The sequence below is a fragment of the Dermochelys coriacea genome, chromosome 1 (genome assembly GCF_009764565.3).
Source record: "Dermochelys coriacea isolate rDerCor1 chromosome 1, rDerCor1.pri.v4, whole genome shotgun sequence".
Lineage (NCBI taxonomy): Eukaryota > Metazoa > Chordata > Testudines > Dermochelyidae > Dermochelys > Dermochelys coriacea.
In genome coordinates this window covers 57553434-57577062 of record NC_050068.2, presented here as the reverse complement: position 1 = coordinate 57577062, position 23629 = coordinate 57553434, and the positions used below count along the sequence as shown (strand labels likewise).

Below are 23629 nucleotides of genomic sequence, written 5' to 3'. Positions count from 1 at the left end.
GAAAAGCTCCAAATCCTGAAAAACACCAAAATGCTCATTAGCAAAAGTCGTGAAAATAATAGTCACACCATTCTGATATCTCTTGAGAAATCAGTGGTTTCAAAGTAGCAGCCGTGTTAGTCTGTATTCGCAAAAAGAAAAGGAGTACTTGTGGCACCTTAGAGACTAACAAATTTATTAGAGCATAAGGTTTCGTGAGCTACAGCTCACTTCATCGGATGCATTTGGTGGAAAAAACAGAGGAGAGATTTATATACACACACACAGAGAACATGAAACAATGGGTTTATCATACACACTGTAAGGAGAGTGATCACTTAAGATAAGCCATCACCAACAGCAGGGGGGGGAAAGGAGGAAAATCTTTCGTGGTGACAAGCAGGTAGGCTAATTCCAGCAGTTAACAAGAATATCAGAGGAACAGTGGGGGGTGGGGTGGGAGGGAGAAATACCATGGGGAAATAGTTTTACTTAGTGTAATGACTCATCCATTCCCAGTCTCTATTCAAGCCTAAGTTAATTGTATCCAGTTTGCAAATTAATTCCAATTCAGCAGTCTCTCGTTGGAGTCTGTTTTTGAAGCTTTTTTGTTGAAGTATAGCCACTCTTAGGTCTGTGATCGAGTGACCAGAGAGATTGAAGTGTTCTCCAACTGGTTTTTGAATGTTATAATTCTTGATGTCTGATTTGTGTCCATTCATTCTTTTACGTAGAGACTGTCCAGTTTGGCCAATGTACATGGCAGAGGGGCATTGCTGGCACATGATGGCAAATATCACATTGGTAGATGCGCAGGTGAACGAGCCTCTGATAGTGTGGCTGATGTGATTAGGCCCTATGATGGTATCCCCTGAATAGATATGTGGACAGAGTTGGCAACGGGCTTTGTTGCAAGGATAGGTTCCTGGGTTAGTAGTTCTGTTGTGTGGTGTGTGGTTGCTGGTCACATAAACACCACCCTATATCGGAAACCTACTGACCGCTATTCCTACCTACATGCCTCTAGCTTTCATCCAGATCATACCACTCGATCCATTGTCTACAGCCAAGCGCTACGATATAACCGCATTTGCTCCAACCCCTCAGACAGAGACAAACACCTACAAGATCTCTATCAAGTATTCTTACAACTACAATACCCACCTGCTGAAGTGAAGAAACAGATTGACAGAGCCAGAAGAATACCCAGAAGTCACCTATTACAGGACAGGCCCAATAAAGAAAACAACAGAACACCACTAGCCATCACCTTCAGCCCCCAACTAAAACCTCTCCAACGCATCATCAAGGATCTGCAACCTATCCTGAAGGACGACCCATCACTCTCACAGATCTTGGGAGACAGGCCAGTCCTTGCTTACAGACAGCCCCCCAACCTGAAGCAAACACTCACCAGCAACCACACACCACACAACAGAACCACTAACCCAGGAACCTATCCTTGCAACAAAGCCCGTTGCCAACTCTGTCCACATATCATCTATTCAGGGGACACCATCACAGGGCCTAAATCACATCAGCCACACTATCAGAGGCTCATTCACCTGCGCATCTACCAATGTGATATGTGCCAGCAATGCCCCTCTGCCATGTACATTGGTCAAACTGGACAGTCTCTACGTAAAAGAATAAATGGACACAAATCAGACGTCAAGAATTATAACATTCAAAAACCAGTCAGAGAACACTTCAATCTCTCTGGTCACTCGATTACAGACCTGAGAGTGGCTATTCTTCAAACAAAAAAAACTTCAAAAAGACTCCAATGAGAGACTGCTGAATTGGAATTAATTTGCAAACTGGATACAATTAACTTAGGCTTGAATAGAGACTGGGAGTGGATGGGTCATTACACAAAGTAAAACTATTTCCCTGTGTTATTCCCCCCTCCCCCCTGTTCCTCAGACATTCTTGTCAACTGCTGGAAATGCCCCACCTTGATTAATAATAATAAGTGATCCCTCTCCTTACAGTGTGTATGATAAAATCCATTGCCTCTCTCTCTCTCTCTCTCTCTGTGTAAATCTCCCCATTGTATTTTCCACTGAATGCATCCTATGAAGTGAGCTGTAACTCACGAAAGCTCGTTGCCAACTCTGTCCACATATCTATTCAGGGGATACTATCATAGGGCCTAATCACATCAGCCACACTATCAGAGGCTCGTTCACCTGCGCATCTACCAATGTGATATATGCCATCATGTGCCAGCAATGCCCCTCTGCCATGTACATTGGCCAAACTGGACAGTCTCTACGTAAAAGAATGAATGGACACAAATCAGACGTCAAGAATTATAACATTCAAAAACCAGTTGGAGAACACTTCAGTCTCTCTGGTCACTCGATCACGGACCTAAGAGTGGCTATACTTCAACAAAAAAGCTTCAAAAACAGACTCCAACGAGAGACTGCTGAATTGGAATTAATTTGCAAACTGGATACAATTAACTTAGGCTTGAATAGAGACTGGGAATGGATGAGTCATTACACAAAGTAAAACTATTTCCCCATGGTATTTCTCCCTCCCACCCCACCCCCCACTGTTCCTCTGATATTCTTGTTAACTGCTGGAATTAGTCTACCTGCTTGTCACCATGAAAGGTTTTCCTCCTTTCCCCCCCCTGCTGTTGGTGATGGCTTATCTTAAGTGATCACTCTCCTTACAATGTGTATGATAAACCCATTGTTTCATGTTCTCTGTGTGTGTGTATATAAATCTCTCCTCTGTTTTTTCCACCAAATGCATCCGATGAAGTGAGCTGTAGCTCACGAAACCTTATGCTCTAATAAATTTGTTAGTCTCTAAGGTGCCACAAGTACTCCTTTTCTTTTTGAGAAATCAGTGTAGATCTAGGCTCACTGTGTTTTGTTCACTATTTAGGCTGTGGAATAGAGAAACTGCAGTCTGGGTACTGAAGGTGCCAGATTTCGATCCTTTTCTTGAGACTCTTACATTGCCTATAGAGATGGTAAATATTTCCAAAAACTTTTTGGTATTAAAGATGAGACCCTGTTAGCGTTTAAGGCCAGAATGGACAACCAGATCATCTGGTTGATCTCCTGTATATCACAGGTCACAAACACCACCCAGCACCCACACACTAAACCCAACAACTGAAATTAGACTGAAGTATTACAGCCCACAAGAGACTAAACTGTTGTGTGCCACAAGTAGAGACTAGGCAGTACCGAGATGCACCAATGCCAGAGTTTCCTGAAATGGCAGGGAATTGATTAAGTGAGAGAGACCCAGATAATCCCTGCAAATAAACCACATCCCATGCTGCAGATGAAGGCAAAAACCCTAGGTAACTGCTGGTCTGACCTGTGGAAAAATTCCTTTCCAACCCCACATACGATGATCAGTTACACCCTAAGCATGTGAGCAAGAATCAGCTAGCTGAGCCCATGAGAGAGATAATCCTCAGTGCTACTTCAGAGTACTGGCCCACCCTGTCTTGTCCCCCATCTCCAGCCATGGCCATCTTTGATCCTTCAGAGAAAGGAGACAAAAAACAACAAAAAAAAAAGAGAATACACTGATGGGTGAGGAATGTGTGGAAATCCCTTCCTGATCCTTGCAATTGGCCAGTTGAAGCCCTGAAGCTTGAAATTTGAGGGACATAAAACATAAATCAAAAGGGATCCCCAGAGCTACCAAGCCCTGCCCCCACCATCACATGCAACCCCATCATATAATCCCATTCATAAATTTATCCATCTCTCTCTCAAAATTAATTAAGATGTTTGCACCCACAACTCCTATTGGGAGGCTGTTCCAGAATCTCACTCCTCTGAAGGTTTCTAACCTTCTAATTTCCAGCCTGAATTTGGTCACAAGCAGTTTATACCCATTTTGTTCTTGTGCCAACATTGTCCTTTAGCTTAAATAGCTCTTAATCCTCTGTGGTTCCCTTTTCAGCCTTCTTTTCATTAGGCTAAAACAAGCCAAACTCTTCCAGTCCCCTTTCATAACACAGGCCCTACATTCCCCGAATCATCCTTGTAGCTCTTCCATGCACCTGTTCCAGTTCGAATTCATCTTTCTAGAACATGGGCAACCAGAATTCTATGCCATATTCCTAATGAGTTCTTACCAGTGCCTTGTACAATGGTATTAATATGTCTGTATCTGTACTGAAAATGCCATGATCCATCCTAGGATCACATTTGCCTTTTTTTGCAGCTGCATCACATTGGTGACTCTGTCATTCTGTGATTGACCAACACACTCAGGTCACTTTCCTTATCTGTCACAACTGATGAGCCCACAGCTTTTTATAAAAATTCTTCTTATTAAAGTTTAAATGCATAACCTTGCACTTTGTACTATTGAATTTCATTCCATTTCTGTGCACAGTCTTCCTCACTGCAACCATTGCTGTTGTCATCTTCCTGGCTTTATACTAGCCCAGTCCACACCTACTGAGCTAAGCTTCATCTTCCAGTCATGGGTTGCTTCTCCAGCCTCATCCCTGCATGTCCAGCATTTCACATTAATTGGCCCTTTCTCAGCTTTCCTATCCCTTTCAGAAATGATGTGTGATAAACATCCCATCACACTGGCACAGTCTATACCCTGGAAAACCACCTTGCATTACATTTCCTTTTCTGTTTACCTCCATACATTTAATTATTCTTTCCTTTGCAATTTGTTCTAAAATCTTGCATACTACTGAGATCAGACTAACAGAGCTGTAAATGCCCATAAGCATAGGTACGACATTAGCTATTCTCCAGTCATGCAGTAGTACCCCAAATAGATTTATTTAAAATCCTTGCTACTAGAGAATTTGCAATCTCATGTGCCATTTTTTTCAGTATTTTGGGGTGGAAATTGTCTGGTTCCCCCGATTTGAGAGCATTAAACTCTTCAAGTTTTTCTTCCACCTCTGTTGTGGTCATACCTATTTCTATGCACTCATTTCTATCAGCCATCCTGCCTTCGTACTCATGTTCCATATTATCACCCTTATTGAAAACACAGACATTGTATTAATTTAGTTTTGGGGCATACTTAGATTACCTTTAATCTTCTCCCTATCCACACTGCACACAGACCTCATCCTTCTTCATTCTATTTTATGTATATAATGAAAAAACCTCTTACTACTTATATTAATTTCCTTGGCAAGAACTAATTCAGCCTGGCTTTTAGCAATTCTCACTTTATACAATTTCTAACCTCCAAGATATAGCTTTCTTCACTGATCAATTTTTTTCCATTTGCTATGGGCTTTCAGCTTACTCCTAATAACCTTTTTGAGATAATTATTCATCCAGACAGCTCTGGAGTCTTTTCCTACAAGTTTTTTCCCCCTTGCTTGGGATGCAAATTAAAGATAATTTGTGTATAGATGATTTAAAAGAAATTCCAAGCCTCCTCCACATTGAAGCTCTTGACTTCTTGGGGGGGAGGGATAGCTCAGTGGTTTGAGCATTGGCCTGCTAAACCCAGGGTTGCAAGTTCAATCCTTGAGGGGGCCATTTAGGGATCTGGGGCAAAAAAAAAATTGGGGATTGGTCCTGCTTTGAGCAGGGGGTTGGACTAGATGATCTCCTGAGGTCCCTTCCAACTCTGATATTCTATGATTCTATGATTCAGTCCAGGTGACTTCTTTAATTCCCTTAGTTTCCCAAAATCTGCCCTTCTGAAATAAAAAAAAACATCCTTGATGACCCGGTTTTGATTATCCTTCCATTTAATTTAAACTGAATCATCTTGTGATCAGTCAATCCAAGGTTATTTCCTATGACCAACTGTTCTATGATGCCCTCGCTACTTAACAAAACCAAATCTAAAATTCTATCCCTTCTTGTTGGTTCAGTGATAATTTGATGAAGGAAACTGACTTCTATCACATCCAGGGGTAAGTGGGCCCTACCAGTATTAGTAGTACTTGTTCTCCAGTCTATATCCGGGAAGTTAAAGTCTCACACACACAATGACACGATTCCTTATAGTATTTATCTCAGAATTCACAGATCCACTACTCCCAAAGAAATAGTATGAACCAGTTTACCAGTTTCACCTCAGGATCACGGTTGCACTCAAATAGCATCATTTAGATTTGTTTATATTGAAAACAAGTAAAAGTTTATTTAATAAAGAACAGAGATTTGAGAAGAAGCAAGTAGAGTTAATTGAAACAAATGATTACATGTACAATAAAAGTTAACATGTGTTTTGGAGCCTAAACTTAACAAGACATTTCTTCTGTCTTACAAAGGATAGCCCATCCAAAAGTGTGTCTCCCATTGTTTAAAAGCCAGATGGTCTGTGATCCTCTGTTCATAAGACAAGCCAGCTAGCTTCTTGTCCCTTAGCTGAAAGATAAGGGTGGGTGTAATCTGCACCCCCAGATACCGTTCTAACCATCCACTATCTTCATTGTAAACAAGGTAACCCCTGCTGTGTGGGTTTTTTTTTGTTTTTCTTTTGTTTTGTTTTTTTTGCTGTATAGAATCTCCCTGGTGACTTTGCAATTACTGGACTAGCATTTTGTTCAGGCTGTCAATAGACATTCATTGTGAAGTATGAATGCTCAATTGACATATAGCCAGACAGGTAGATAAGCATCTCCTGCATCAAAGAAACTTGCTTATTGCTTTCTGTTGACCAGCCCCCAGCTCACAGACCTTAAGACTGGGGTGGGCAAACTTTTTGGCCCGAGGGCCACATCGTGGTTGCAAAACTATATGGAGGGCCGGGTAGGGAAGGCTGTGTCTCCCCAAACAGCCTGGCCCCCACCTCCATCCGCCCCTTCCCACTTCCCGCCCCCCTCAGAATCCCCGACCCATCCAACCCCCCGCTCCTTGTCCCCTGATCACCCTGCCCCCTGACAGGCCCCCCGGGACTCCGACACCTATCCAGCCTCCCCGTTCCCTGACCGCACCCTCCCCAACCTCCGCCCCATCCAACCTCTCCCTGTCCCCTGACTGCCCCCCGGGACCTCCCACTCCCCGCCCCCTTATCATGCCAGAGTCAGCCACGCCGCCGCACTGTCCGGCAGGACTGGCGGGCCAGAGCACTGGCAGTGCAGCACACTGAGGCTGCGGGAGAGGGGGAATAGCGGGGGAGGGGCCGGGGATTAGCCTCCCCGACCAGGAGCTCAGGCGCCAGGCAGGATGGTCCCATGGGCCGGATGTGGCCAACGAGCCGTAGTTTGCCCATCTCTGCCTTAAGAGCATAATTTTCAGTGTATATATACATAACTCCTTGCATATTATCCATCCATTTTGCAATGATTATGATGATCGGTGTGACACAGGCTTTCAGTAGAGATCTTACATGATACTGTTTGACAAATTATAGAGACCAGACCCAGGGAATCCCTGTGCCCCATGCACCCCCGTGCCCTTTGCCAGTAGATTCCAAGAGGTCCCTGGGTCACATCAAGTAATATTTCAAAAAACCTGGTACTGATATAGAAGCAATTTTGTTGCTTCAGGAAAGTACAGTATAAAACCTATTAATGGTTCCTCAAAACTAATAAAGAACATAATATAATTCTTATCAAATCAGCAGAAAATGCGCACTATAGGGAGCAATATTATGCCACAAGGGAGAGGGACTGCATGACCTATTGACAGTAGATCTTTGCTACAATAGATAATTTATATCCAGTGTTTTCTTCATTCTACATATGTTTGTTTTTGCATTAATGAAAAACAAGATCCCTATTGGTGTCAAAAACAGGGCCATTTGGGGAATGCTTGTGAATGCTATTTCTAGGGGATAATGACAAGGACACAAAGGGATGCTTTCATGAATGACCTGCATATGTTCCAAGAGTAACAAGGGAAATGGGAGTGGAAAGAAATTTTAGAAGAGAAGCCTGGTTGCTTGACTTTAAGAGGAAATGGAGTGAACTAGCCAAACTAAGATCCAATATGAGGTCAAACAGGGATGAGAGCTGAATGAGGCTTAAATGAAGAGGAGGAGGAAGAACTGTTATGTGGTGGGTGTATGGGGAAGAAAATATAGTATTCCAGTTTGCTTTTTCTGAGAGTGTCGTCTTCCAAGTATTAAATACATTTCAGAATTTTTACCTACATTGTTTTAAAAAGATGGCAATTATTATTATATAATACAGATAGAAATTATTCTGAAATTTTAAAACAGAGCTTTCTTTTAATAAAAATACAGTTTTAACTACTTTTAACCAAAAGCAGAAGTAGCCATCTCTGACTAAACAAAACAACAACCCATTAAGCAAAAACTTGAATAAAAGATATGGACATATTAAAGTTTACCTTCTTACTTTTCTCTCTAGACATTCAGTACTTCTGCTTAACTGCTTTCCTCTTCTCATACTGTTTCTTCACATATTTCTATCTCTCTCTTCTTCCCATTTCTATTCTTACTTTACCTTTAGGTACCCGCATAAATAACTTCTCTCTGTCCCCTCCAAAAATGAGGCTAGTCAATCTGCCCTTTCATACAGCTTGTTCAGTAATGACCTCCAGGGTTTGGAAGAGTTTCTATTTTTGAATGTCCTTTTGGGGGAAGTTTTATTAAAAAGAAATATATTCTGTTATCTTTTTACTAAGCAAGATTCAGGCTAAAGGAAAATAATTTGAAGCAAGAATCACACTAGAGACTAAATTATGCCTCTTGTTTAATTTTCTTAGGAGTAAAAAGTTTGTAGTTTATACAGTATCTATCCTTAGAGAGCAGCCATGCATACAAACTGGATATAACCCTCAGAGAACAGTTAACACATTTATTTAAAATAATTCTACAAAATATGTTAGCTAGGTTTTCAGATAACGGTTAAGGACACTTTTTTCATTTCATTATAGTTCCAAATTATATAACAGATCTGGCTACAATTTAGAATCTCACAAAAATTAGTAAAACTTTTATTATCAATTGATTTGACTTTTGTTTTTCTTTTGTGTGTGTAATATAATACATGAGCCTTAAATAATTTGAAAATGTATTTATTCAGTGTCAGGAACCTTTACTGGAAATATTTATTACTTTTCTTGTAGTGATTTAGAAACCAGCATTAACTAAATACTTTTATGTTTGGAGCTTACAAAAGCCAGGACATTCAGAATTGTAGCTACAACTCTGTCATTAGCTCATCCAATTAAGACCCATGGTACAAGAGCTTCAGAGCATTGGGTGATTCTGCACGTTTTGGAATACGTACTCATATTAGTTCATAAGAATTTATAAGCATCTCTTGTTACATCAGTATAAGAATATACCTCTATATACAGTGTAGTATTTTGCTGAGTTATGTATGAAGCATCACAGATTTAACTCTGAACTCCATTGCAGTTATGTGAAGGTATCTGTTTCAACCTAAATGTTGTTTCACTGTACTTTTAATCAGTTTCAATGTTTGTTTTTTAAAGTTGTGGTATAACTTGCATTAATATTGGGTTTTGGTATTGTGAAAGATTTTCCTAGCTTTACCCTTGTAATGTGTTCTAGCGACTCCAGTGAGAACTTTTGCCATCATTATGCTGATAAAATGGAGCTATACAGAATATCCTGAAAACCTAGCTATTTCACATGCTTAGCTACTATTCAAACAAATATTTTTCCCATTTTAAAAACGCTTTCACTAAAATACTACAGAACTGCTCACCCACTCTACAACACAGTTATAACAGAATCAGGGGATCAAGTAATAACAATTGTAATTTCTAATTGGGACAGAATTGTACTGTGTCATTTCAACCAAGCTAAAGCCTTGCATTGCCCATATTGTAATTGGGTCCCCAGACTCCATTATAGTTTTATTGATATGGCCTATGTATTTTAAAAGAAACTATTTTTATTCCTAGAGTATGGCTACAGAAATATATCTAAAGCCTGGTGGGAAGGAGCTTCAAGTTATTCAGATAATTAAAAATATATATATTAAAAACTTTTTAATTGCCATGATTTGAAACATCTGAGATCCTAAACCCAGCAAACTAACATTACACAGGATGCAATCTGAAAATGTATTAACAGAATATGAAGAATCCATTTATTTAGTTATTGTTTTAATTAAATACTTTTTTGTGATTTCAAGTTATATATAGTTTATGCTCTTTCTAGTGAAATACAAAGTTGAGATGCCAGATGGATCGAAATCATAGTCATTTCCTGAAACTTTACAAATATTCTTTTCAAATAAATTAATTTCAAATATTTCAACAGAATATAAAATGTTTTTCTCTAACTCTTAACTTTAGCTACACAAATATTCACAAGTAAATCTCAAAAGATGAAGGGAAAGATGATTCAGACATTGAATGGCCTAAGCAAGCTAAGGTTGTGAGATCTTCTGCTGAGTAGGATGGTGGTTATTTATTTATTTATTTATTTACTTTTAAAGAAAAAATCCTGGGAAGGATACACAATGTGAACAATTCAAGTTTTTTACAGACTTGAATTTACACTTGCAGATTTACATTCTGGCTCATCAAAACTAAATTAGTAGTGTTTGCTACAATTGGGAGTCTTGTGTCCATTCATATGTTACTCTGCTAGACAGAAACTTGCATTTGACTGCTTTATCTGAATTTGTCCATAATACCACTGTCCTCTCTTCAAATCCCTCTTCAGGACCTGCTTTAACTGTGATGTCTATAGTCATTGCCAACAAATAAAGATTGGAGAGGACCAGCTGGGTATAATTGACATTGTTTATAGGGGGGAAAATCAAGCATAGTATGTTTTTATCCCTTTCCTTCACTTGTAATACATTGCTTGATTCTTATTCTTAGACTGTGAACTCTTTAGAACAAAGACTGTGTGACCAGCATATACTTAGAGGCGGTATTTGCTGTCACATAGTTTGTATGTAAGAGAGGAGAGTATCTCGTCCTGTTATTTAGACCTCTGTTGGGCACGAGTCAGAATTTTCTTCTGATTACTGACTAAAAGCTTGAGCCTAGGCTCATTGAAGTCAGTGGTAAAGCTCCCATTGACTTTAATGGTGCAGGATCAGAGCCTCATTCTTTTGAAGCTTATTTATTTAGAATACAAGACAATATTGAAAAGTGAACCGGGATGAGGCTCTGGAGAGAACAACCCCATAATTGAAATGCATTTATTTTATCTTCTAGGAGGAATTTTTTTTTCTGTTTCTTATTAATAGTGAATATTAATTTTCTAAAAAGATTAATAGCTTATCATTTTTCTGTATTTTATTCCCGTGATTACTAATCTGTGGAATAAGACATGTATTTTTCCTAAGGATAGGATCAACACTTTAAGAGAGAGTCTTTCAAAATGTAAGATTTTTCACATTAAAAAGTCAAGATTAAGATGCCTTTGTTTACTGAAAACTAAAAGTCTAAAGAACTTTGAAGAGTATCCGAGAAGTGAATAAACTTTCAAATGTAAAATGAAATCCAAGATGTTTAAGACTGACTATTTGTTGAGTTAACATGAAGCAACTTTAATGCGTTATAAATATGAAAATATAACTTTGTGGTCTAGCAAATTAATAAAAAATTACTCACATAGCGTATTCAAATGAACAGTAGTAGTGTACTTACTTCAATGTGGAATCATTTGATTCTCAAACCATACAGTGAAATGAGATCACTCATTAAAAATAGCCAAATTTAAATTTCCTAACTTCAGGCATTACATTAGGAACCAGATTGTGACGCTTTTACGCATGCTGAATTTTGTACCGTATACGACAGATAGACCCATGATAGTCATGGGACTACTTGTGCAGGAATATATTATTCAAAAGTGAGTAAGGGTACCACTGTCTGGCCATAAGTGATTTGTTTTTGAACAGGGTTTTACAGAACCTAAAAGGAATAGAAATGCTGTTATGAAATTATTTTATATTTAAAATAAAATTGTTTTAAAAAGGCCTTGCAGAATAGCTGTATAATTTACCATCTCAGCCACAAAATCTGTTTGCCTGCACTGTACAAATATGATTGTAAAAAAAACTGATATTTTACTGAGTTAGTGGGATAGCAGATATTTGTGATGCTAAACATTCCTTTGCAGCCTCTTTGAACACAACAACCAAAAGGTAAACATTCATTTCCCATGTTAAACTGCACAAAATAGTAAACTAGGGTTAAGATTTTTGAAAATATAGTTTCTGCGAGGAGCTCTGGAAAATAGGCAGTAGCTGATTACATTGTTGCCGGTATGTGCGTTGTGATCACCTGCTCTTTCTCTCTGTTATCTGTTACCTCACGGTCAGACATGACAGGATTTTTATCATGCATAAGGTGCTGAAGTCATCAAAGGGTCAGCCGGTCCATCCTTCAGTGAGCTGCTCCTGCCTCGGTTGCTCTGTGGGATAGTCACGCTTTCCCAAGAGGGGATAGGAGCAGGGGTGAAAAAGTAACTTAACGGATTTACCAGTACGCAGGGTGGCCGGGGTCCTGGGCCAGGGGGAGGCTGCTCTGGGCCCCTGGAAGGGGCAGGGCCTCGGGCAGAAGGGGCAGGGCTGGGGCCAGATTCCCCCAGCCAGCCCTTCAGCGCTGCCCGGCCCGCACTGTCCGGGCCCCAATGGCAATTTAAAGGGCCCGGGGCTCCGGCTGCTGATGCGGTAGCAGCAGCAGCGACTGGGAGCCTCAGGCCCTTTAAATCGGTGCCGGAGCCCTGGGGTAGTGGCAGCGGCCAGCAGCTCCGGGGCTGTGGTGGTGATTTAATGGGCTTGGGGCTCCGGCTGCTTCTGGGAGCCCCAGACCCTTTTAAATGATCGTGCCCCAGAGCAGCTGCCCCTTTTGGCCCCTCCCCCATCAGCAGCCCTGCTGGTACTGTCGCCATACCTTCTGACCGGTACGCCATACTTTACCGTACTGGCTTACTTTCGCCTCTGGAGATGAGACTCCCAAAAGATGTAATCTCACTATAAATAGACATTGGGTAGGCTACCCCGTTCTCCTGCGATGTGCAAAGGCACACACCGGGAACAGAACAGTTAGATGGTGGAGACACAGTGCTCCCACTTTTTTCCCAACTAATCCCAGCACTGATGGAACTCCTTAATGCTGTGTGTGAGGAATCTACATTGGTGAGGTTACCAGGCCTTCTCATCCCCCAATTCCAAGCTCTACCCAGATTCAACTCAGACTAGTGGAGCAGGGCTGGCAGCCTCTGGCTTTTCATTGCCACACAGTTCTAGAAAGTTCTGAGAAGGATGAGTGCTGTTCAGAGAGTGGTGTTCTTCCCTTGCTTCAAGAGGAAGCAGAGTTCTTGGCTAAAAAGAACTTTAACACACTTGAAGCAATGCCCAAAGTAATGGATTTTGTCCTTTACACAATAGTATTGCAGTGCGCTCTTCATGGGTGCAAAGGTTTCCCCTGTATAGAGCTCAGTGAAGGAATAGGACGTAAATTGTTAATTCTTTGTCTCCAAACTCTGGATTTGGATTTTTTAGCAGAGACCCAGATGCCCCAGGGGTAGATCTTCCACTGATCAGTTGTGCCTCACAGGGCCGGCCCACAACATTTTGGCACCTGAGTCGGGGAGCTCAAATTATGCCCCCTTGCTTGGGCCAAAACTTTGAAAGGTCTCAATTCTGCCTTCTTCCTGTTCTACTCCTCTCATGGTACTGCTCTGCTACCTACCCCAATAAAGAAGAAATAACTTAAAATGCATAGTTCAAATATTTTAAGTAACGCTTCACTTTCAAACACCTGAACAGCAAATGTAACTTTTCTTGTCTGCATAGTAAACACTGGCATTTTTATCTGTTTGAATAATCAAAGTGGTGCTTTCTGTGCCGCCTCGGTTGCAAAGATTTGAACTTCTTCCTGAAGGTCCACAGTCTGGGCCAGCTCATGCTCTTTTGAGATGGTTGCAAGGCTGACCAGTTCTCCTGTGTCATTGTGGAGCATAGGTGTGATTTTATTAACTTCAGCTTGGAGATGCTGCGTTCTTCACTGGCAGCTGTTACAGGAAGTATTAGAAGTATGTGCAAAGCAACAAAAGCATTTGGAAAGAGGGTGGTCATCTTATTTGTGCACATATATTCCAGAACAGCCTTTGGAGTTGATCCTGCTGAAATGTATCTTGAAAGGGCTTTCAGTTCATCACCTAACTCACTCGCATCTATATCACACATGTCATCATGTGTCAATACTGTCTCTAGTCCCTGCATTGCTGGTGCAGGTCTTCTTCAGGTGTAGTGAGGAGTTTTGGAATATCATACAACATCCCAAATATACTGCTGTGTTCCTTGAGCTGTATGAAATGTTCAACTGACTGTATTGCACAATCTAGCACGTGGTTAAAGAATTCAACTTTGAATTGTTGTTTGGGGTCTTTTATGGGATTATCCTGTGCCTCGTAATCAAAATGTTGTCGTCTTCAGTGACTCTTGTATTCTTGAATGGGTGGGAAAATAAATTCAGCGTGAAGTTCCTCTGCCAACTTCTGTGCATTCTTCGGAATGTTTTGAAATCCCTCATCTGACCTGTAAGACTGTAGGTATGACTTTGCTTTATTCAGTTGTTCCATTGCTCCAGATATATCAAGGTTAACACCTTGGAGTCTCTTGCTTACAACATTTTATTTCAAACAGTATGTCATGTCACAACACTAAGCCACACAGAAATTTGAAGTTACGTATATTTCTGGTGATTTCATTTCCCTCTGCCACTGTTCTCCCATGGACAGTTTCTGTCATAGCATTATCCTCCATAATGGCAACTACGGCATCATCTATCTTCCCAATTTGATGTTTGATAGGCTTTATCGCCTCCATTCGAATTTCCCATCGTGTGGCACTCAGTGGTTTGTGTCAGAGGGGATGTTCCTAGATGTTGCTTCAAAATTTGCCATCGATGAGTTAATGCAGAGAAGAATACATAGATGCTTTGAATTACACTAAAAAATTCAGGTTTCAGAGTAGCAGCCGTGTTAGTCTGTATTCGCAAAAAGAAAAGGAGTACTTGTGGCACCTTATTTGTTAGTCTCTAAGGTGCCACAAGTACTCCTTTTCTTTTTACTAAAAAATTCAGCAGCCTCACTAGAAGCTGATGCTGCATCACTGAACACCAAGTTCAATGAATGAGAGCTGCATGGGGACAAAAAAAGCTCGAGGATTTAACTCTCGGATCTGTATCTGCACTCCTCTGTTCTTTCCTCTCATGTTGGCACCATTATCATAGCCCTGACCTCTCATGTCAGATACCACAATTCCCATATCTTCCAGCTTTTTAAGAATCACATTTGTCATACCAGCTCCTGTAGTATCATCAATATCAATAAATTCTAGAAAATGCTCTCTGACAGTCATCATTGCAGGGACATTTTCACTGGGTTCTGTTACAAAACGCACCATGAAAGTAATTTGTTCCGTACGGCTGATGTCAGGTGTGCAGTCCAGAATAACAGAGTAATATCTTGCTGACTTCAGATCTGCCACAATCTTCTGTGTTACTTCACAAAAAGAAAAGGAGTACTTGTGGCACCTTAGAGACTAACAAATTTATTTGAGCATAAGCTTTCGTGAGCTACAGCTCACTTCATTGGATGCAGTGAGCTGTAGCTCACGAAAGCTTATGCTCAAATTTGTTAGTCTCTAAGGTGCCACAAGTACTCCTTTTCTTTTTGTGAATACAGACTAACACGGCTGCTACTCTGAAACCTGTTTGACTTCTGTTGCCAGTAACTGTGTGATCTCATTTTGAATTGTTTTTTCAAGGTAGTGGTGTGTGTACATTTCTTGGGTGGTGAGTCTTCTTAGATGTTCCTGGAGTACAGCATCAAACTCAGCCATCAGCTCCACAATTTTAAGGAAGTTTTCATTGTTTGGCACATACCGCTGATCTGAAGTGCCACGCAGTGCTAGGTTTAGGGTAGCAAGCATTCTCACAATGGCAATGAGCCTTTTCAGAACATTTTGCCTGTAAAGAGAGACTGATGCAATCATCTCTTGATGCTGATCATCTATGATGGCCTTTAACCTTTAGTCTCATCTCAAGCTCTTTCCACCGATGGAATGCTCTCTGGTGATTTGCTGCCTTCTCATGGCATGCCAGATTTTCCCAGTCCTTTGTTCCTGTAGAACCCAATGTGGCTGAAACATTAGACTGGAAGAGTTTGCAACAAAAAAAAAAGTGTGCTGAGTTTTTGAGTACATAAGCCATGGCCTCTCCACTTTGTCACCATTGGGGATTTAACACCAGTAATGTGTTGGATGGAAACTTCTATTTTCATTGTCTTTGGGGAACATGAAGTTTTTCACTTTCTGTGGCCCATGCAGTACAAGGAAGTCCTTCAGGCTACTGCTTCAGTGGGTCCACAGTCCTGGATTATCTAGAGTTAAGGAACTAAACTCAGCAGCAGCTGTTTCTTGTGCCTCCATCACTATCTTCTCTGAGCTACGCTTTTCTTCAGGAATGTGCATGGTTACATCCATTTTGAGATAGAGATATGGATGCTACAGTAGCTGTCAGGTCACCTGCACTCTGACTAATTGGAAGATCAGGCATCTCCTCACCACTCACGTCCTCACTGGGGCCAGAAGGCTCACCGTGAACATTTGTGTCTATGTATCTCAGGAGACCTCCTTCCTGCTTAGATAAAAAAGCTTCCTTTGCTTTTTCTTTTTCTGGATGCTGCTCCAGAGGGGCGTTTCCTTCTTTCACTCATGACTGCTGTTCTGTGCCAGCTATAGTGGCTCTCAACACTCAGTTGAAGGGGACAAATAAGCAGGCTGGTAGCAGGGCCTAAGTGAGGGAAGATATCAGTGTCTTAAGGGACTAACTGGCTTCTACTACTTCAGTTGTCTGCCTGTTCTCCTCAAGTGGGTTCAGGGAAGCAGCGGGAAACAAGAAGCTCCCTGAGAAGCTGGTGTTAATCAGTCCAGGCTAGAGAGGTACATAAAAGCAGCGCTTTGGAGCAGAACCCGGAGCTGGAGTGCGGAGCAGAGGAGCTGCAGATTTTTGCCTTGCAGCCGGAGCACGGAAAATCTTGACTGCTCTACTGCTCCAGTTTTTTTTTTTTCCATTTTCAATCCAAAATGAATGATATTTAGCAAGAAAGTCGTAAAGGTGCCAAAAAGTTTCAGATTTTATAACAATTGATATTAACATCTACTTTACCACTTTACGTAATATGTCACGGTTATTCTCACTTTGGCCGAAATCAAGATTTAATGTACAGATACAAAATTACAAAGTTTTTTGGAGATATGTTTTATTAAAGAATCAGATAATTATCAGACCTCCGGCAACACTGCAGACTGCTCCCACCCTTGTGCCAAGGTTAGGTGAATATATAGATTAGTATATGTTGATACTTCTTTTGTAAGGATTGATCAACGAGATGCGCTGAGTGCTGCGATTATGGAAAAGTGTGCCGCAAGATGCAACATTTAAGATATCACAAACAGGTATATTGCAAAAAAAAAAAATTTATTGATATATTAAGATATCGCAAGAGAGATTAACCATTTAATCTTATTTCTCACACTGGCTCCGGTTACCGGTACATTTGTTCATTTGTACATGCTCCCAAATCACTCTGGCGGACTTATTTTATAGGTCATCTGTTCAACGGTCTTTTGGTGGTGTCAAGGTTCCTTCCCCTCTCTGAACTCTAGGGTACAGATGTGGGGACCTGCATGAAAACCTCCTAAGCTTACTTTTACCAGCTTAGGTTAAAAATTCTCAAAGGTACAAACTATTTTACCTTTTGCCCCTGGACTTTATTATTGCCACCACAAAACGTGTAACAAGTATATAATTGGAAAGAGCCCGTTTGGAAACTACTTTTCCCCCCCCAAAATCCTCCCAACCCTTACACCCCCTGTCCTGGGGAAGGCTTGATAAAAATCCTCACCAATTTGCATAGGTGAACGCAGAGCCAAATCCTTGGATCTTAAGAACAATGAAAAAGCAATCAGATTCTTAAAAGAAGAATTTTAATAGAAGAAAAAGTAAAAAGAATTACCTCTGTAAAATCAGGATGGTAAATACCTTACAGGGTAATTTAGATTCAAAACATAGAGAATCCCTCTAAGCAAAACCTTAAGTTTCAAAAAGACACAAAAACAGGAATCTACATTCCATTCAGCACATCTTATTTTCTCAGCCATTTAAAGGAATCAGTATCTCACGCATATCTAGCTAGATTACTTATTAAGTTCTAAGACTCCATTCCTGTTCTTTCCCCGGCAAAAGCATCACACAGACAGACAGAGAGGCTTTGTTTCTCCCTCCCCCCAGCTTTTGGAAATATCTTGTCTCCTCATTGGTCATTTTGGTCAGGTACCAGCGAGGTTATCCTAGCTTCTTAACCCTTTACAGGTGAAAGGGTTTTTCCTCTGGCCAGGAGGGATTTTAAGGTGTTTACGCTTCCCTTTATATTTATGATGGGTAGCATTGTTTGTAATTTTAAATTTACTGAAAAAGTCGCATGCAGCAGGCATATAAATATACAGTAAAGATTTTTTGCATAAATTAGGAGCGATTTTTGTGATGTATCCAGAGTGATTGGAAAATGTCCAACACAACTTTGGGGGTGAATCCTTCGATCGTTTTAGGAAAAAACATTTCTGTGAACACGTGTCCTAAAATTCTTCCTAAAGGAGCTACAGTCCCTTCAAGGAGGTGATGAAAAGTTAATTTCTGATCAATATCTCAAACGATTTAATAAAGTAACGAAATTATGTCTGTGTCTTAGCGTTAGTTTGTGATACCATATTACATTTTTCAAAATTATTTAAATCATGGGCGTCCTGAACTGGCGGTTGGTCATTTTTATTTCATATTTCAAGTAAGGCTTGTCGTCGACTGTCCATGGCTACAGCGGTAATGTTATGTTCCATAATAAGTTAATAATTTTTGGTGGTTATTTATTATTGCGTTTAAAATTTATGGATCCAAAGTTGAAAAATAAGTAATAAGTAAAATTATTTGTGTCATTCTAAGCAGATTAAAATTTTTAAACAGTTTTCTCAGAAATGGTTAATTATACAAAATAAATTAAGAGTACCATTTTAATGCATGTTTTAGCATTAAATCATATTCTAGCATTTTATCTGTTAAATAGCCAAAGATTTTAAAAATATTAAATAAAATTGGCCCAGTCCTCCCGGTTCACGACTCCTGTAGTTTAAATAATTTTATTTGAATGATGATGTATGATAGAACATTGGAAATAAACTTTAATGGGAAAGCGGATTCAAATTGCAAGCATGATCCTTTTAGTAAAGAGAGCAGATTTTTGGAAATATGTTTTTCCTTTGTCAGGCTGGAAACATTATACAAGAGAGAACCTGTTGTTTGCTCTATCTTGTATAATCTATTCAGGCTGGTGAAGCAAAAACATATTTCCGAAAATTTGCTCTCTTTACTAAAAGGACTGTGCTTGCAATTTTAATCCGCTTTCCCATTAAAGTTTATTTTCAACCTTGTAACGTGTAGCCTCGTTACTTCCCAACAGTTAATGTTGTAGAACAGTGATAGCATGTAGCACGCTATGGCATGTATCAAATTTCATTGCTATATCTCTATTAAATCATTTTTGAGATATTAATTCAAAACTTGGAAAATATTTTGAATATTTTTACTGCAAAATTTCATAAGAAAAATGAACTTGCAATTTTATAAATAAAAGTTGATATCAATTATGTATATTAAAATACATCATTAAAACTGCAAGAAACATATTAAAATATGCTTTAATAATAATTTTGTGTAAAAAGAAAATACGATCATATTTGTCCAGAAAATCCAAAATACTTTAGAAGTACCTTAAGTGGTTAAGATATCACAAGCAGGTACATTATAAAAAAAAGTAATGCTTTTGTTCATTGCTTTTTAACAAGAAACATTTGGATGCAGTATCAGCACAAGAAGATTTGGCCATGGCTTCAACAAAAAAATCAAATCTGCCCCCCATGATTGATAGCCGATTTACGGAAAAGGATCTCAATGACACCTTCACTTTTGAATTTCAAAAGCCCAAATTTGGGCTTTTGGGAAAAGCAAAGAAGAAATCAGCAACGTGCAAGGTGGAAAAGGAAGTGAATGATGAGTTCAAACCATGTAGCTTCAAGACAAGTGAAGCAAGTGCTGTGAAAAGTTTCAACCTTTGGCGGCATGTAAAACATAACCATCCTGAAAACTGTGTGGCTCTGGTTACAAAAAAAGACCAGGAAGATGAGGCAAAACAAAGCTGACGCGGCCAAGCGATGTTCATCTGAAAACTCCTGGAGAAAAGATTTTTTTATAGAGCTTCATCTGAAAAGAAACCCAAAATTGAGCAAACAAAACTTGACTCGTATTTGAAGTCCTCAAAGGTTACAGTTACCATGGATGCCAATACTTTCCATGAAGGGCTGATGGAAATGTTTTGCTTGAGTTCAACACCGCTCACTCCCTTCAGGCTAAAGAACAAAGGATTCCAAAAAATTGCAGGTGAAATGGGTTGGCAGCTTGGCGTTTCGATGGGACACATTGCTGTTCGTCATTTAGTTGTCAGCACAGCTGAGTCTGGTCACGAAGAGCTCAAGAAAGCTTTGGAGCAAAAATTGTGCTACCTCAAAATGGATGCGGCAACCTGTGGAAACAGAAATTTCCTTGCAATCAATGCTCAGTACTATGAAGAAGGAAAAGATAAAGCTATAGTAAAAACCTTGGACATAATCGACACTGAAGGGTGTCACAATTCTTCATACGTGAAAAGTCAAGTAAAAGTTATTTTAGAAAAATTTGGGATCAGTGAAAAGCAAGTGCTGAGCATCTGCGTTGACAATGCAGCATACATGACATGTGCCGTCAAATTTCAGCGAGGACAATGAAACCATTTCTACCTCCTGAGAACAGGGATGTGGACAGAACTGAAGCTACTTTACTTGATGAAGGAACTAAAGGAATGGATGAAATCGAACTCAACATGGATGCTGCTGCGCAATTGGTTAATGACCCTAGCCGCATACTTCCAACATGGCTTCATGAGGATGACTCAAAAGACCAACTGATGAGGTGTGGTATTCACACTCTTCAGTTGGCAATCTGGGATGAACTGAACAAAAAACATGCAAAGAAATTTCTGGCAAAAATTTGACAAGTCATTGTCAAACTACGAACCCCAAGTATTTGAAGTGTTCTGCTTGATCTACATGGGGTAACTCAATCATTGGATACTGTGGCTTGCTGGGATTCAATATTTGCAATGATTGGCTTCTCATTTTTCAATCTTACTGTGAACAAATGGCAGCTGCTGGAACAAGAGAACTCAAGTTGTTAAAAGCTGAATGGGACTAAGTGAAGAACCTGCAAGACCTCTTGGCAAAACCAAACCAAACAACCGTGAATCTTCAAGCTGTCGATTGTAACCCCGGGAGTTTTAATGAAGGAATGGTGAGAACTGTCAAAATTCTTGCAAGAAAATGGTGGACAAATTGCAGAAAGAATTCTATCCTCCATGCAGAAACATGAAGAGAAGCTTTTTGGCAATATTCATTCCCTTGCTGGAGTTTATGTTGACCCACAGTATCGGATTCTTCTTACCTCAAGGAAAATACCAAAGGCAAAGGAAGGGCTTGATATTGCTTGATGACTTGAAAAACAAAAATCTATTGCTACATTTGAACTCTGTGAAAGAGGTTGAAGAAAACGAAACACAACAAAAGGAGTCATCAACAATTGAATTTGCAGTTTCAGAAAGTTCACATCCTTCAGAAATAGCAGGCTGTTCTCAAACTTCCATCTCCACTCTGAACTTGTTTGAGCGTCCATCCCTGAGACATCTTCAGTCATCACAGGGAAATGGAGATAATTCAACCACCAATTCTTCAGAAGATGATGCTTTTGAAAAGGAATTGGATAAACAAGAAAGACACCGGCGAGTTTCTGCGATTCATAATAGTAATGAAGCATTATTTGAGAGAAACTTTCAGGAAGATTGTGAGGCGATGGAGCCTTTTGGTAGGCTAAAAGTTAAGTCTGTTTTTGAGGCCATTCACAGCTTACCCACACTGCATTCAGGCTGCCTGTAGAATTGCTTCGAGCATGCCAAAAACTCAAGCTAGTGTAGAGCGACTGTTTTCAGCTTTAAAGTTCATTTTAAATGATATGCGGCAGGCTATGAAGGATGACTTGATTGCTGCAATAATTTTTTAGAGAATGAATTATGAACGATTCTAGTTTGTATCATCGTTGATATTTAAATTGTTTTAAAAGTCTGAATAAAAATGTTTTTTCAAAATTACAGTATGCACTTTTTTATTTAGTTAAAAATTAATTTGAGGCAGAGCGGAGCTGGAGCAGTCACTATTGGTGCCGGAGCGGAGCTGGAGCGAAGCAATTCAAAAATTTGATTGCTTCAAATCCCTGAGTAAGAGGCTCCTTCTCTTCCTCTCTCTCCCTGCAGCTCGTGCTGCTTTCAGTTATTCCTTCTCACCTTTTCTCCTGCCTGCCTGTCTCTTGTGCCCTCCTCCCTCCAGCACAGCCCTCCACCACCTATGTGCATCTAGAGCAGAGAGAATACATATGCACCATCAGAAGACGCAATTTTCTACAATCTGGGTCCTAGGGGCGCCCCTCCTCCCCCACAATCTGGCACTTGAGGCAGCCGCCTCAGTTCACCTCATGGTAAGGCCAGCCCTGATGCTTCCTTAATATATCTTACATTGCTATTTGATATGGTTAAATACTTAGTATCTGGAAACATTCATGTTTATGTTTGTTTATATAAATCATGCATCTGTCCAATTAGAAATACAGGGCCAGATTTTCAGCTGGTGTAAATCAACATACATTTTTTGGCTTCAACAGCTAAGGATCTGGCTCATAGTATATTAATAACTTTCAAATCAGTACCAAACAAGGATAAATTCTGTATGCCAATTTGTAACTGAAATTACTCATACATTAAATTAAAAACAATTTAACAATGTTATTAAAAATGCATCCAGTACTTAAAGAAAATGGTATTTATTTTGCCTAATTAAGGATGTCATATGAAAATCACAAATAGCTACATTTAAACCTAAAAGACATAACAAGATTAATACTGTTAATACAAACCTTCAATGAAGAAACAGCTTGAGAGATATTATAATAATAAATTACTATACCAGGATTATTTGCTTAATTAAATATATTGTACGTTAATGCTTCCAAAATGTTAAAATTCATATCTGACAACTTGTATAAAAGATCTGTTGATTAAAACGTAATTATTCCATTGTCATAATCGGTAGATAGAATCGTGTAATTGTTTTCATTCCTGTTTATTTCTACCCATGGATCTAAGATTGTAGTAGGAAAAAATGCACAGTATGCTGCTACTTAAATAATACAATGTACTGGTTTGTTTTTTTTCCTCCTCTGATCCTGCAACTGTCTCCATGTAAGCAAACCACTGAAGTCAGTGGTGTTCCACAAGGGCATAGGGCCTTTTCTCTGTTGAGGGTCCAGTCTTTATTTTGCAAGTGGTCTCAGCTAATTTTAATATAGCATCAGTCGTGTTATCCATGTAATACAGAAACTTATTAATGCTAGAAAAATCCTGTATTTAACTGAAGAATGATCCTGTTAAATGATTCTGCTATGGTTGAGATTTGCTTTTAAAACCATGTTGACTGAGAAACTTTTTCTCTCTCTCTTTCTTTCAAGTATGAGTTGAGGTGAAAAAGTTTGAATTAAAAGGGAGCTGTTAGTATTTCTGCAAG

The 23629-nt window shown here is 39.7% G+C and overlaps 1 protein-coding gene across 3 annotated transcripts in view; it reads left to right on the top strand.

The window, feature by feature from the left end:
* The window catches only part of FNDC3A (fibronectin type III domain containing 3A), a 219804-nt gene that overhangs the window by 34818 nt on the left and 161357 nt on the right, over positions 1-23629 (top strand). The gene's annotated exons all lie outside the window — the stretch shown is intronic.